This window comes from Dipodomys merriami, unplaced genomic scaffold (assembly GCF_024711535.1).
Source record: "Dipodomys merriami isolate MVZ:Mamm:240054 unplaced genomic scaffold, mDipMer1.0.p SCAF_7, whole genome shotgun sequence".
NCBI classification, from domain to species: domain Eukaryota; kingdom Metazoa; phylum Chordata; class Mammalia; order Rodentia; family Heteromyidae; genus Dipodomys; species Dipodomys merriami.
Genome location: NW_027206290.1, coordinates 16,418,784 through 16,434,656, shown reverse-complemented (window position 1 = coordinate 16,434,656; position 15,873 = coordinate 16,418,784). Strand labels below are relative to the sequence as shown.

The window sequence follows — 15,873 nt, the reverse complement described above, 5'->3', positions numbered from 1 at the left end:
TCTTCCCATGTTACAGATGAGGAAGCTGAGACCCAGATACTTGCAGATGTCACACAGTATTGGAGTACTATTTTTTTTTCAAGTCTTTTTTTTTTTGGGGGGAGGGCGGTCATGGGGCCTGAACTCTGGGCCTGAGCACTGTACCTCAGCTCTTCAGCTCAAAGCTAGCACTCTACCACTTGAGCCACAGCGCCACTTCCGGCTTTTTTGGAGTACTATTTTAAACCAATCCCTTTAGACTTCATTTTTCCCAGTGCCTTTCACAGGCAGAGCAAGCTCCATCCTTCTTCTTCTTCCCTAACTTCACCATGGTAGTGGAAACAAATGATAAAGTAATCCTAATACAAGAGCAAGAATGATGAAGAAAACTGAGTGCATGAAGTAGCTTACACCTAGCTACTCAAGAAGCTGAGATCTGAGGACTGCAGTTCAGTGACAGCCCAGGCAGAAAAGCCTGAAAAACTCTTATCTCCCATGAACCAGCAAAAAGCTGGAAGTGGAAGTGTGGCTCAAGAAAGTGGTAGAGAGCCAGCCTTGAGCAAAAAAGCTAAGACTACAAGGCCATGAGTTCAAGCCCTAGAACTTGTGTGCATGCCTGTAAACACACACAGACACACATACATACACATACACACACACACACACAGAGGATTATCTGGGGGTGAAGGGCACAGTAGGTGATGGGTTAGGAAGGCCTTCCTGTAGCAGTGACATTTGCCTTGCAACCTGCCTGTCAAGAAAGGGGCAGCCATGGGAAGATCAGAGGGCAGAGAATATAGCAGATGCAAAGGCCCTAAGGCAGAAATGAACTTGGTGCATTTGATAGACTGAAAAGGCCGGTGCTGCTAAAGCTAAAGGGAGAGGGGGTTACAAGACAAGGTCAGAGGGAAGCACGAGGCAGATCAGGCAGGGCTTATACTGTGGCAGGGTAAGAGTTTGGATTTTGTTCTAAATGCAGTGGAAAGCTTTTGGGATATTATTAAGCAGGGGCAATGAGATCTGATTTGCTGTTTACAGAGATTATTCCTAATACAGCCACTCCAAGAATCAACTCGAAAGCAGGGTGCACAAGCAAATGCAATTGTCTCTTAAGCGCATCATTTCCCCTTTACCTAGAAAGTGTTTGTCTCCCCGACCCCATTTGGTCTGTGGCCTTGCGGGTCGCATCAAGTCTGCTTCGAGAGTGTTTATTCCATTCCACTGCCACCACCCTAATTCAAGTGGGTTTTTTTCTTCTTCTTAATTTCTATCAAGCTTTTATAATCTTTATTATTTCCTTCCTTTGGCTAGATTAGGTTTAGTTTGCACCCCCTACACACAGTATTCTAGGGTGCGAGGTGTTTGTTTCTTGTTCATTTTTATGCCAGTACTGGGGCTTGAACTTGTGCTCTTGCTTAGCTTTTGTCACTTAACATGGATGCTCTACCACTCGAGCCACAGCTCCACTTCTGGCGTTGTGCCAGTTAATTGGAAATAAGAGTCTCATGGATTTGTCTGCCCAGGCTGGCTTCAAACTAGGACTCTCACATCTGTGGAGTAGCTAGGATTACAGGTGTGAGCCACCACACCTAGCAAGGCTGCTTGTTTGGTTGGTTTGGTTTTTGCCTGTACTGGGCTTGAACTCAGGGCCTCAAGCTTACTCGGCTTTCCTGCTCACAGCTGGCACTCTACCACTTGCACCAAAACTGCAGCATCTAATTCAAGTCCTTGAATAAAGGATTATGTATGTGGCTCACCTGCTCAAGAACTTTCAACCATTTCTCCAGTGCTGAGAAACCAAACCGCCACTCTCTAACCCTTCACCACCCATCCTGAGCTCTCTTCTCCCCCATTTACCCCACACCTCCTGTACGCGGGCCAAATAGATGGACGTGGTCTTCCTGACCTTGGCTGACTCTTACTGATGCTACATCCGGGGATAGATTCTTCCCCCGATTATATCCACTGAGAATCTGTCCTGTTCAATCCTTGGAGACAAATGGAGATATCCCTCCATGACTCTCTGCTTTAGCTCACGAGATATGAGCCTTCCATAGGATTTTGTCTAATCCCATCCCTGTGTGTGTGTGTGTGTGTGTGTGTGTGTGTGTGTGTGTGTGTGTATGCCAGTACTGGGACTTGAACTCGGGACCTTGAGCTCTTGCTTTTCACTCAAGGTTGGTACTATACCACTCGAGCCATGCCTCCACTTTGGTTCTGGGGACTTGAACTCATGGCCTAGGTAATGTCCCTGAGCTTTTTTGCTCAAAACTAGGACCTTACCACTTGAGCCATAGCTCCACTTCTGGCTTTTTGGAGACTAACTAGAAATAAGAGTCTTATGGACTTTCCTGCCTGGGCTGGCTTTGAACTGCAATCCTAAGATCTCAGTCTTCTGGGAAACTAGGATGATAGACATGAGCCATCAGTGCCTGGCTATCTTTCTCATTTTTGGGGCCTGGGCACTGTCCCTCAGCTCTTCAGCTCAAGGCTAGCGCTCTACCACTTGAGCCACAGCACCACTTCTGGCTTTTTTCTTTTTGCTTATGTGGTGCTGAGGAATCGAACCCAGGGCCTCATGCATGCAAAGCAAGTGCTCTACCACTGAGCCACCTTCCCAGCCCCTTTCTCATTTTTTTTATGCCTGCTAATACCTAGCAGATAGATATTATGGCATGCAGGAGGTATTTGAGAAAATACATGATGAATGAATGAACAAATGAATGAGAAAATGAATAAATAGACCAAACATCCTATAATTTGTCTTTGGACTGCAGTGCCCAAAGAAAATTGAGAATAATCCTAAGAGGGAATAAGAAAGTTCTGAACCTTTCATCTTTCCAGTGGCCTCCTTGGAACTCCAGAGAAACACAAATAACCCTGGAAGTCATTCCCCATTGTTTTCAAGAGATGGATGTCACCTGAAGTCACTTGGGAGTGACAGAATTAGAAGCTGTGACAGTGCTGTAGGACATAGATTCCTACTACCCACAGTCCTCCGGTCCCCACCATGGGTTGATGGGAAATTGTGTAAAACCGTTTCCCTTAGCAATTAATTTGATTTGAGTAGTTTCTTGTCTGGGAAAAAAAAAAAGACACTTTCAGTGAATTGCTTAATTCTTCACTGTACAGTATTAGAATCCCAGAAAGACTGAGTTAGGGTTGATCTCCATCAAGCTGTTTTCATTTGTTTGGTGCTCAGTCCTGGGGCTTGAACTCTCGGCCTCACATTGTCATTTGGCTTTTTATGCTCAGGGCAGGCATTCTACCACTGGAGGTAAAGCTCCCTCCTGGTCTTTTGCCCTTCTCTCCTTCTCTTCCTTCCTTTTTCTCAGGTACTGGGAATTGAACTCAGGGCAAGCGTTCTCTTTACCTTTCAATGTACAGATGTTAAGCGTGGGGGGGGGTACCCTCCACCCCTCATGGAAGGTAATCCTAGGACCCAGGGAACACCTCAGCTCAAGGTTCCCAGACCTCCCCTACTGTAAGGACGTGATTCAATGACTCTCACTTAAAGCAATGGAATATACAGCGGAATAAGAATCTCTACAAGTTGCCTCTTAGAAGACAGGAATTAAAAATGAATTACTGCGGGGCGCCAGTGGCTCACGCCTGCCATCCTAGCTACTCAGGATGCTGAGATCTGAGGATCACAGTTCAAAGCCAGCCCTGGCAGAAAAGTCTCATAGACTCTTATCCCCAATTAACCAGTCTTAAAAACACACACACACACACAACAAAAACAGCAGGAAGCCAAAATGTGGATCACATGGTAGGGCACCAGCCTGAGCGGAAAAGGTAAGACACAGCACCCCACCGGGAAGCAGACACTTAGCAATCAGCACTCAGTGGGGCTCACTGGCCACTTCCCATGAGCTCTTGAATGAAGTAGCACCTTTGCCTCAACTGTGCCATGCAGGGAGTGGGTGTTGATGGCTGTTGTACTCAAGGTTCTGTGGGCGAGGAGCACGGATTCGAACTCAGGGCACTTGATCACATCCCAGGCTCTCCTTGTCATAGGTGTTCAGGTCATCACTGCTGGCCCATTGCATCATGAATTTCTGTATCTATTAAAACTTTGATAGGACAGAATGCCGGGACTAATGGCTGAAACGAGGGCAGGAGATTAGCAGGGATTTCAATGATCCTGTGGATCTCTGACCTCTTTACCAAAGAGAATCAGAGGCTAGCTCTAGCAATTTTCTGAAACTTTCGTTAATTTTCAATAAATGTGTACAATCTCATTTTTTGGGGGGTTGGCTCTTTCCCAAATTAAAATGTCCTTGTTTTTGTGTTGTTGTTGTTGTTATTGTTTCCACGTCTCATTATAGGCAAATCCCTGGCATGATTTCTGCCTGTCTGTTTTGTTTCTTGCCTCCTTTGAATTTCTGCATTGCTTCCTTTTGGAAGTTTCTTCCCTTTTTAAAAAATTTCTGTTTGTTGGCTTTGAAATGAAAGACACCCCCCATGCCAAATTGTGATTTTTCAGGTGAAGTCATAACGTCACTGTAGATCGTTAAACTGTTTTATTGTAATTACTGAAATCGTCAATGGCAAATGATGTGCACTATATTATTTTCTGCATTATTCTTTATTCCATTCTCGAAGTTAATATAGCCTATTAGATCTCATTCATCCTTCCCACTGCTGCGGCACAGCAAGCAGATGTCTCCATTGAGCAACCCACAATGAATCCGAGATCTTTTTCCTGAGCACTTCCAAGGAGAGCAATTCACAGCCCATCAGTGAGTATGAGCTGTTTCAATTGTTCCTCCCCATGTACATTAGTGCGTACTTGTCTACATAAAATTTCAGAGAATCACAGGCATTGAAGATAGAAAAGACCAGTTCGTTTATCAAGCTTTCCCACTCTGCCAGCAAAACCAAGCAAAGGAAGTAAGTTTATTAGTTCATACTATTTTAATGATGCTTCTTGATAATAATGGCAATTTCTCTTGATCGTGCCTAATCAATCTCTTGTATCCTAAAAAAAAATCAGTTAGGATCTTCCCTTCCTTTTCTTTTTTTTCTTTTTCTGTGTGTGCCAGGGTTGGGGTTTGAACTAGGGGATCTCACATGGCTTTTCCAACAAAGGCTGGTTCTCTCCCACTTGAGCCACACTGCTACATCCAGCTTTTGGCTGATTAACTGGAGCTAGGAGTCTCATATAGTTTCCTGCTACGGTTGGCTTCAAACCTCGGATCTCAAAGCTCAGCCCCCTGAATAGCTAGGATTAGAGGCATGTGCTACAGTGCTCAGGCGATTTAATTCTATCTTTTATAAAATCACTGGTGTGAAGAGAAAGGACTGTGTTGAGGTTTCTGGTATTATCACCTTACCCCCTCCAGGACCATAGCAAATGCCATCTCCTGCAGGAAGCCTTTCCCTGCCACCACCATTCCTTTCTCTGCCAAATTAATTGTTTTCTCCTTTGACTACCACAGTTCTTTGATCCATTGCTATATGCTTTGTAATTAGTTGTTTGATCATCTGTCTCCCTCCTCCAGGATGAAAACACCTTAGAAGTAAGGGATTCAAGCCCCAGTCATCATCTGTTTCCTACAATACCACACGGCACACCACATATATTCATCATATTTTAAATGCTTTATGTTATATGTTTTATGTTGTGTGTTAAATCACCTCTTTTGGTCTTAACGACTTCATTTATATATATTTATATAGTATATATTATATATACTATATAATATTAATATATATTAATAAATGATATATTAATATATATTAAGCCAGGCACCAATGGTTCACACCTGGAATCCTAGCTACTCAGGAGGCTGAGATCTGAAGATCATGGTTCAAAGCCAAACTGGGCAGGAAAGTCCCTGAGACTCTTATCTCCAATTCACCCACTAAAAGCTCAGAAGTGGAAGTATGGTTTAAGTGGTAGAGCACCAGCCTGGAGAGAAGAAGCCAAGGAGGGTGCCAGGCCCAGAGTTTAAGCCCCATAATAAATAAATAAATTATTTAAAATGCTCTTGTCTGTACTCTTTCCAAATGTTGCCTTGCCTGGTGTTATCCTGACCATCCGATTCAGATGCAAACATGAGATCTTTGCGGTGTGTACTTGGCACTCTTCTTTCTTTCTTTCTTTCTTTTTTTTTTGGGTCCGGTCATGGGGCCTGAACTCTGGGCCTGGGCGCTGTCCCTCAGCTCTTCAGCTCAAGGCTAGCGCTCTACCACTTGAGCCACAGCACCACTTCTGGCTTTTTTCCTTTTGCTTATGTGGTGCTGAGGAATCGAACCCAGGGCCTCAGGCATGCAAGGCAAGCGCTCTACCACTGAGCCAACTTCTCAGCCCCATGCACTCTTCTTTCTTTAACCAGCTTCCCCCGCTACCAGTGTGCCGAACAAATACCACCCCAACAGGACCTCCGCCTGACTCAGTCACATAAGGTTTTGGAGAGCCTTTGAAGTCAGATGAAGCTAGGTTTAAACAGACGTAGCCTGGATCTCTCGCTGTCATTTAATAGTTGCCTAACCTTGTCCATTGACACTCTCTAGACCTCAGTGTCCTCTAAGAGACGGAAATGGTAATAGCACCCTGTTTAAATGATGTAATATCTGAAAGAATTCAGCCCAGTCCTTGGTACATAGCCAATACTCAGTAACGATGAATAAATGATAGAACAAGTGAATTGGGGGGCGGGGGAGATAGGTGTGTGTGTGTGTGTGTGTGTGGGTGTGGGTGGGTGGGTGTGTGTGTGTGCCAGCACTGAGGCTTGAACTCAGGGCCTTGTGATTTTAATTGGCTTCTTCTACTCAAGGCTGGTATTCTACTCCTTGAGACATGCCTCCACTTCAACTGGCTTTCTGCTGCTTAAGTAGAAATCAGAGTCTCATGGATTTTTCTGCCCAGGCTGGCTTTGAACCATGATCCTGAGATCTCAGCCTTCTGAGTAGCTAGGATGACAGGCTTGAGCCAATGGCACCCAAAATAACAAGTAAAATTTCAAAACACTAATGTTTTCATCAATGTCTCCTTCCTTTCTATGTCCAGTTGAATGGGGGCCTATTATAATCCAAGAATGTATTAATCACATTAAATATGTGATACCTCCTAATTTCATTCTCTCTCTCTCTCTCTCTCTCTCTCTCTCTCTCTCTCTCTCTCTCTCTCTCTCTCTCTCTCTCTCTGTCTCTCTCTCTCTGTCAGTCATGGGGCTTGAACTTGGGACCTAGGTGCTCTTTTGCTCAAGGCTGGTGCTCTACCACTTTGATCTACAGCTCCACTTCTGACTTTATGGTGGCTAATTGGAGATTAAGAATCTCCCAGATGGGCTGGAAGGTGGCTCAATGGTAGAGTGCTTGCCTTGCATGCACGAGGCCCTGGGTTCAAATACTGTTACCACATAAGCAGAAAAAGCAGGAAGTGGCACCATGGCTCAAGTGGTAAAGTGCTAGCCTTGAGCTGAAGAGCTGAGGGACAGAGCCCAGGCCCAGAGTTCAGGCCCCATGACTGACAAAAAAAATAAAATTAAAAAAAAAAAAGAATCTTCCAGACTTTCCAACTAGGTCTGGCTTTAAACATAGATTCTTAGATCTCAGCCTCCTGAGTAGCTAGGACTACAGGCATTAGCCACCAGCGCCCAGCTTCTAATTTCATTCTTATAACAAGGTACCAACCTAATAATTTTGAATCCCTATTTTCCAAAGGAGTAGAGTGAGTTGGAGAGAGAATAAAGAGTCCATGGTCATAAAACAAGTTCAGGTCAGATTGTTTTTGAAGCAATGGATAAGAAAGATCAAGAATAGAATAGGGAAGTATAGAGAAACAAAAACCAAATCCTCACACAAGAAGAAAGCCCAGGTCCCAACTCCTTACAGAAGCAGCTACAGGTCCAGGACCGCCTCAATGTCTCTGTTGTCTATTACTGAGACAGAAGTAAACATCTTTCCAGCTACTACCTAAGTATAATACATGGTTCTAGCAAGGGTAAGAGGCAAATCTCTTTATAGTTAGTGATTCTTTGACACAAAAAAATAAACTCTTAGCTGGGCGCTGGTGGCTCATGCCTGTTAATCCTAGTTACTCAGGAGGCTGAGATCTGAGGGTTGTGGTTCAAAGCCAGCCTGGGCAGGAAACTTCTTGAGACTCTTATCTCTAATTATCCACCAGGACACTGGAAGTGGCCTTGTGGCTCAAGTGGTTGAGCACTCACCTTGAGCTGCTGAAGGGCCTCAGGAACAGCATCCAGGCCCAGAGTTCAAGCCCCATGACCAACAAAAAATAAATAAATAAATAAACTCTTAGTAGGGAATCATAAGGCCCAATAATGGAAACACGAAGAATAGTAGTTTTAGGGGGGAAGCCAGAGACATACAAAGAAGAAGGGTAGGGGAATATACAAAACATTCATTATTCTTTGCAACAAGACAAAAGAACAAGCTAGGTGCCTATAATGCCAGCTACTTAGGAGGCTGACGTCTGAGGATCATGGTTTGAAGCCAGCCCAGGCAAGGAAAGTCTGTAAGACTCTGATCTCCAATAAAGCACCCAAAAGATCAGAAGTAGAGCTGTGGCACACATGGTTGACACCAGCTTTGAACACAAAAGCTTTAGGACAGGGCTGGGAAGGTGGCTCAGTTGTAGAGGGCTTGTTTTGCATGCATGAGGCCCTGGGTCTGATTCCTCAGCACCACATAAACGGAAAAAGCTGGAAGCAGCGCTGTGGCTCAAGTGGTAGAGCACTAGCCTTGAGCTGAAGAGCTCAGGGACAGCACCCAGGCCCAGAGTTCAAGCCCCAAGACCGACCAAAAAACAACAACAACAAAAGCTCTAGGACACATACACACACAACCAAATAAACAAAAGAGGAGATGAGCAACAATAATATGTAGAATATGCTTTTTATTCCCTTTATGGTAAGTTAGGCTTTACCAATAACAACATTTTACACGTCTCCACATAATACACTGTATGTTCTATAAGCCTACTGCGAAATTCATTCCTGTTTTCTCATCTTACTCTTACATATGTACTTTTTAGAGTTGTGAGGAAATTAAGCAAGATTTCCAATGCCAGAAACTGAAGTAACTCAGAATAAACTAACAACATTCTATGTAAAAAATAAATTGAGTCTTCAAAGCCCAGTTTCCAAATTAGAAAGTAATTATATATTTTTTTGAGACACTCAAGATCCTCCTACCTCAGCCACCCATATACGGGGAATACAGTCTTGCACTACAATGCCCAACGAAACAAACAATCATATCTTACACATTTTTTTTCTTTCAGATGAAAAAAAAGTAAAGCTAATTAGAAGAGTCATTAGTATACTCACTGTCAAAGCAGCCTTGAAATGGTCTCTCTTGCTACCCACAAGATACTATTCTTCAAACATGGCAGAAGAATTTACTCTGGGCTTTGAAAAATTGCCTGAAGAGCTATGGTGTAAAAATTTTATAGTATATCTTTTCGAAGGTTTAACCAATTCTAAATGGATAGTGCTTGAAATTTCTCAGAAAGGAGACATGGTTAATGAAAATGTCATTCATTCTCTACCGTCTGATCACTCCCAGTCACATTTCACATCCTATCTAAGGTATGTACCTACTACACACGTGTGCACACACATGTAACATACATGTAACATATCAGCAGGTCTTCAATTATATTCTTTAGGAGTTACATGTCATATTGTCAATAATCCTGTCATCCTCAAAGCCTGTATACAAACACTACAAAGAGAAGCAGCACTGTGTCTATTTTTTAAAAAAGCTGGTGTGAGCACACCTGTAATCCTAGCTACTCCGGAGGTTGAGAGCTGAGGATCGAGGTTTGAAGCCAGCCTGGACAGGAAAAGCCCATTCACCACCAAAACATCACCAGTGAAGCTGAGACTCAAATGGTGGCTGTCACAGACAGCCCCTGGGCCTGGAGTTCAAGCCTCAGTACTGGCCTGAGAAAAATAACAGCCTACTCTTTTGAAAATAGTTTTAGCGTCTTTCGCACCTGTGCCTTCTGCATGCTAACTTGGCAAATTCTCTCCTATGGCAGGGCTCCAAATCCTACTTTCTCCTAATGTTCCGTATAGTTGGCAGTTGCCTGTGGAATGGGTCCCCTCAGGCCACCAAGCGCGTTGCTAGCCACAGTTCTTGAATTTGGCTTCATACAAATGAGGTGACCACGGACTGGGGTTGTGGAGTCTCTTATCCATGGAGTCAGGTTAACAACTGACTGGCAGAGTGGGAAAGAATCTTAGGAATGAGTTGGTCCAATCCCTTCATTCCAACAGCAGCCCAGAGTATGAAAGGGATTTTGGTAAAACCCAAAGCAGAAGCTGGTCCCATGTAGAAAGCATGCCATGGTTAAACTAGAATTGGGGATCCTTCTTTTCTCTTTTTTCTTTTTTGGTACTGATACCAGAACTTGAACTCAGACCCTACATTCTTGTTTGTTTTTGCCACTTGAGCCATATCTCTAATCCCAGCTTTTTGCTCATTCCTTGGAGATGAGAGTCACAGGCTTTTGTCTACCTGAGCTGACTTTGAACTAAGATCTTCAGTTCTCAGCCTTCTAAGTATCTAGGATTACAGGTAGGAGCACCAGCACCCGGCTACATCCCAATCTTTAAAGGAAAGTCATCCAAACCAAGGCAATTATTTTAATATCATATCCATACAGTGCCTTGAATCTAAATTGCACGATGACTCCCTCCATTTTCTGTGCCTCATCTCTGGAAGAGATAAGCCACCTGAGACATTTAACCAGATGCCTGCTCACCCCTTCTTGTTTCCTGGGAGTTCTTGAGTGAGTCACATCACCTTACTCAAATATACACACGTATAAAAACATGACTTCATTCACCGGCTTGCTATAAGAGAGGACTAAGCAGACACTTTACACTGCATTAAAATGACAAGGCGTAAAAGGAATGAATGTGAAAATGTTCTGTTTTCCATATTGATGTCTTTTGGTGGTGAGGGGGGTCAAAATTTCCTTCCACAAAAGTATATATGTAAGTAATCATTGGTGACTAGCAAGTTTGGGGGGGTTATCGGCGTGCTGTGATTGTTTTGCCTGGGATTGGGACCTTCAGCATTTCTACTTAGACAAGTATCTGCACATAACCATTTAGTTATCTTTGTCCTGGTACTGGGGCTCAAAATCAGGGATTCCTACTCTTACTTGGCCTCCAGGCTGGAGCTCTATCACTTGAACCACAGCTCCACTACCAGCATTTTTTTTTGCTGGTTAATTGGAGGTAAGAGTTTCCTAGATTTTCCTTGAATGAGATCCTCAGATCTCAGCCTTCCGAGCAGCTAGGATGACAGGCGTGAGATGCCCGCACCTACCTCCTGGCATCTTTTCAAATGTCCTAAATCCTTTGCACTTGTATAGTCTCAAGGGGTGAAGACAGCCTCTGTCTTCGCTGTCTGACTGGGACATTGTTCTTCCAATCAGGTTCTTGTTTTAATTCATTCCTCAATGCCCCAATCTCTGTGGATGACATGTCCGATGCCAAAGCAGCCTGCACTGCCCTCCCCCCTCAGCAACTCCTGGCAGTGAGGGAGGACAGAAGGGAGGAAGTGAGCAAAGACTCCAGTAGAGAGAAGGCCTGGGCCACAGGTGTCAAATGCAGACCAGGCAAGTTCTGACTGCCATTTAAGTTGTCGCTACAGTGTGGGTTGGGTTTGTCGCTGCGTAACAACGCTGGGTGCATCAAAATGACTCTAATTTTACTCATGACATGACTTAACCACACAATGTGTGTGGGTTCCCAAAGGATAGGCACCAAACCTATGATTTACGTGTGGGTGGACATGTCTGTCTTCTTCTTTTTAAACTATTAAATTAATCTTAAAAAAAAAGAAAAAGAAAACAACGCCAGATTGACAACATTAAAGACAACAGTCCCCCGAGTCTTCCAGAGACGCAATATAGAAAGCAGTGATAAAAATTCTAACACAAATCTGCCTCCTTAGAAAAGATTGACATCTCAGCCCAGTATTCTCCCCAAGGGAATACAGCTCAAGGCTAGCGCTCTGCCACTTGAGCCATAGCACCACTTCCGGCTTTTCCTGCTTATGTGGTGCTGAGGAACCAAACCCAGGGCCTCATGCATGCAAGGCAAGCACTCTACCACTGAGCCACCTTCCCAGCCTGCCAGGTCCTTAAAAAAACCTTTACCATGTGTAAGTGGCTATGTGTCCTGGCAAGGTTGGGAAAGGTCATGTCTTGACAGTAAGGTCTTGGGGATTCCCAAATAACCAGGGATTGTGTTGGTGTTTCCTACAGCTGAGTGTCAGCCTGTGAAAGGTGGGGTAAGACCAGGGCTTCCTTGATTACAGTCCCCTCCAAATCCCAGTAGGGTTTAACAGTATGGAAAGGCTGCTACTGACGTGAATTACCCAGATAACAACTGTTACATAGACTGGCATAGAGGAAAGATGGGGTATCTATTTATTTGTTTGTTTTTGGTGCCAGTATTGGGGCTTAACCTCAGAGCCTCACACTCTTGCTTCTCAGCTTTGAACTACCATCCTTAGATCTCAGCCTCCTGAATAGCTAGGATTAAAGGTAAGAGCCAGCAATGACTGGCTGGCCATGATGTGATTTAGCAGTCCAGTGTAGAGGGTCAGTAGATTTTACGCATGTATCTTGCTATCTTAGTGGTGGGTGGGGTGGGTGTGATTTGTCTTTGGCCTTTGGAACTACGGGGCTCTGAATGCTACCAGTGCATTGCCAGGCGGTGGGGTCGAAGGGCAGCAGCCACACAGAAAGAGACAGGCAGCTCATGTGTGGTCACAGATCAATAACTCCTATGATTTGATCTATAATGCTATCTCTGTGCTGTTCAATATACATGATCAGTGTGATAGCTACTGAGTTGTGTAGCCAGGTGGTTAATATTGATCATACAGGCAGCTCCCTGAGGGCAGGGCACATCATGTCCGGCTCTTTTTCTATGTCCTCCGTGCCCAGAATGGGGTCTGGCATACAGTAAAGACCCACAAAAAAAAATTAGCTGAGCTGTGCACCGGTGGCTCATGCCTGTAATCCTAGCTACTTGGGAGGCTGAGATCTGAGGATTATAGTTTGAAGCCAGTTCAGGCAGACAAATCCAAGACACTCTTCTCCCCAATTTACCAGTCAAAAGCTGGAAGTGGAGGTGTGGCTCACATGGTAGAGCACCAGCCTGGATCAAACAAGCTAAGCAAGAGTATAAGGCCCTGAGTTCAAGTCCCAGTATTGGCACAGGAAAAAAAAGATGCAAAAACCGCAGCTCTAGTCCAATAAAACATCAAATTGAAGGAGGTTGTGGGGAACTTCATGTCAGATGCAGGCCTGCTCACGTCTTTCCTTCACCCTGTGTCCTACCCAGCAGTGGAGTCCAGGCTTTTCTGGAAGACTATGGTTGTTCTAAGCTGGGGCTGCCTGTCTCCAGCTATTTCAGACTGGAGTTCGAATGGCAGGAATCACAGCCTCCCAGACTTTGACAGTTTTTTGTTTGTTTCTTTGTGGGTTTTTTTTTTTTTTGACAAGTAAGTGTGCTTGGAGTCACAGAAGACCTAGAATTAGCAAAGAAAGCCAAATTCCCCCAGAGAATTCCGGTAGACCCGCAACGGATAGCTTCTGAAAGCAAATCCCTGTGTAAAAGAAAGCAAACCCACAATTCCAAACCAACAGCAGCAAGAACGACAACAAAAAAAGATGACTTTCTTATTTTGCTTCCAAACACACACTTTAAAGATGAATATTACTGATTGTCACCTTCCGCTCCCATCGCTCAAGATGTCACGTTAAACAGCAAAAAGGCTTTATCCACAAAACCACCAGCAAGTAAACAGCCAGCGCATTTTACCCTCACACCGACACAGTAAGATATTTACTCTCTGATAAACGGCGATTGTAAATAAATCTCATTTAATCTCTAAAAGCCACAATAAAAATCTTTAACGTCCAAGGTAGAGTTTACAGCACTGCCAGAAAACACAAGATCTTCACTCAATGACTATCACTGGAAGCACATTATTTTCTCTCTCCAACATCTCCCATTGACCTTCACATATATATACATATATATATGCACACATATATGTATATATATGTGTGTATATATATATATATACATATATATGAGGAGGAAAAAGAAAAAATCCAACCCCTCCCATCCCATTCTCTGTGAAAATCAGCCAATAAATCTAAGGAAAAGACACGTAGAAAAGGACAGAAGCCAACAGGTGGAAAAGGGTTTTTGTTTTCTAGGAAATGCTCAGACCCCCAATGTGTGCTCCCCGGGTCTGTCTGTCTTGGGGTGCCTTTAGGGACAGTCTTTGACCATCGTTGGTGACCATCCAGTATAATGCCAACACTTCTACTTTGGGATGCCACCACATTTCTAGCTTGGAGCTTTCTCGAAGCCTTTTGAAACCGAGTGATTTGTTTTGTTCCACTGACTTCCAGACAGTCAACCAGGCAGCCCCCCTCTACACCTACCCCCCAAACTAGCTCTCTGGATGTTACAGATGAGGAGACTAAGGCACGGGGGGGGGGGCAACCTTCATGTCTTTGACAGTGTCTACCAACAAGAGAAATCCCTGCAACTGGGAAAGTTTCTGGATTGTGTTGAAGCAGAGTTCTCTCTCTCTCTTTCTTTGCTCTTCCTTCTTGCCTTTCTCCTACAGGCGGCTTGGGGGTGGTGGGTGCTAAGGGCTGGGGGTACCACCCCTTCCAAAGAGGCATGCCAGGGCAGTGTGAGGCACGCACGCACGCGCGTGCGCACGCACACACACACACACAGATCCACAGGCACACTTGCACACACACAGTTGCTTGCAATGTCTGCAGTCACTCGTCAAACCCCAGCCTGGGAACTGCGCGGCAAAGCTTCTAGGCCTCTTTGGGCTTGGTTGGCTCTAAGGCTTCCCTGAGCCGAGGCTCTCTCTACCCTGCTTTCCTGCATCTTTCATGCCTCTCTCTCTCTCTCTCTCTCTCTCTCTCTCTCTCTCTCTCTCTCTCTCTCTCTCTCTCACCCTCCACCCTTCCACCCTCTTCCCACCCCTCTCTCCTTCCACCCCTTTCTCCCCCACCAACCCAGAGGCACAGATCCTATTACTGGGGTTCTCTAGAAAGAGGGGCCACCTCCACCCTCACCCCCAGCCCTGAGCTCCTGGCAAGGACTAGCAGCAGTGAACGTGGGAGCTCCCATCGCAGGACGCCAGCACGGGCATGAGACCTCCACTCCCAGACCCAGCAAGCAGCCTGCCACCGAAGAAGCGATTGTTAAGGGCTCTTACCTTTTTTTTATGAGGAGAAATTCTGGAGAATCATTTCAGAAACTGAGGGGGAAAAGTGAATGGAGACCCCCCCCCAAAAAAAAGACCCTTTGCCTGCAATCCCTGGCCTCCCGGTATCAAGACACCAGGACAACATCAAAGCAACTTAGGGGGAACACTTTAGGGGCCTATTGTCTGCTCTGGTCTGATCTGTTTTTCTTCTGCCTCCCCCTCTGGCTGTGCTCACACTTGGTACGGCCCAGGCATTCATGCCAAGTAGCTTTCACACATGGAAGCTTGTCTCCAGCAATTGCTGACAAGCCACAAACAAGACATTCTCCCTCCCTTCCCCGCACCCCTCCCCCGCACCCCCGCCCCCTCCCCCCTCCCCACCCGTCTCCCCTCCTCCTTTCTTCTGAAAGGCAAACTAAAAACTCTCCAGTGACAGGCAAGCTTGGCCTAGCTGTGCACGCGCACGCACACACACACACACACACACACACACACACACACACACACGCAGCTCAGCTAGTTGCTACCTCACTGGTGAAGTTAAGAGACAGGGAAAAAAAAAAAAAAAGAAAGAAGAAGAAAAAAAAAGCCCAGGCTGAGTTGAGTTGGGGGCAGGGAGGGAGAGAAAGCAAGGAAAAGCCA

The 15,873-nt window shown here is 45.0% G+C and overlaps 1 long non-coding RNA gene across 1 annotated transcript in view; it reads right to left on the bottom strand.

The window, feature by feature from the left end:
* Positions 1 to 15,511, bottom strand: part of LOC138817162 (uncharacterized) — a 51,103-nt gene extending 35,592 nt beyond the window's left edge. Inside the window, exon 1 of the long non-coding RNA XR_011368770.1 lies at positions 15,241 to 15,511. This is a non-coding gene — a long non-coding RNA (uncharacterized lncRNA). The remainder of the gene's footprint in view (positions 1 to 15,240) is intronic.
* Positions 15,512 to 15,873: the final 362 nt, after the last annotated feature.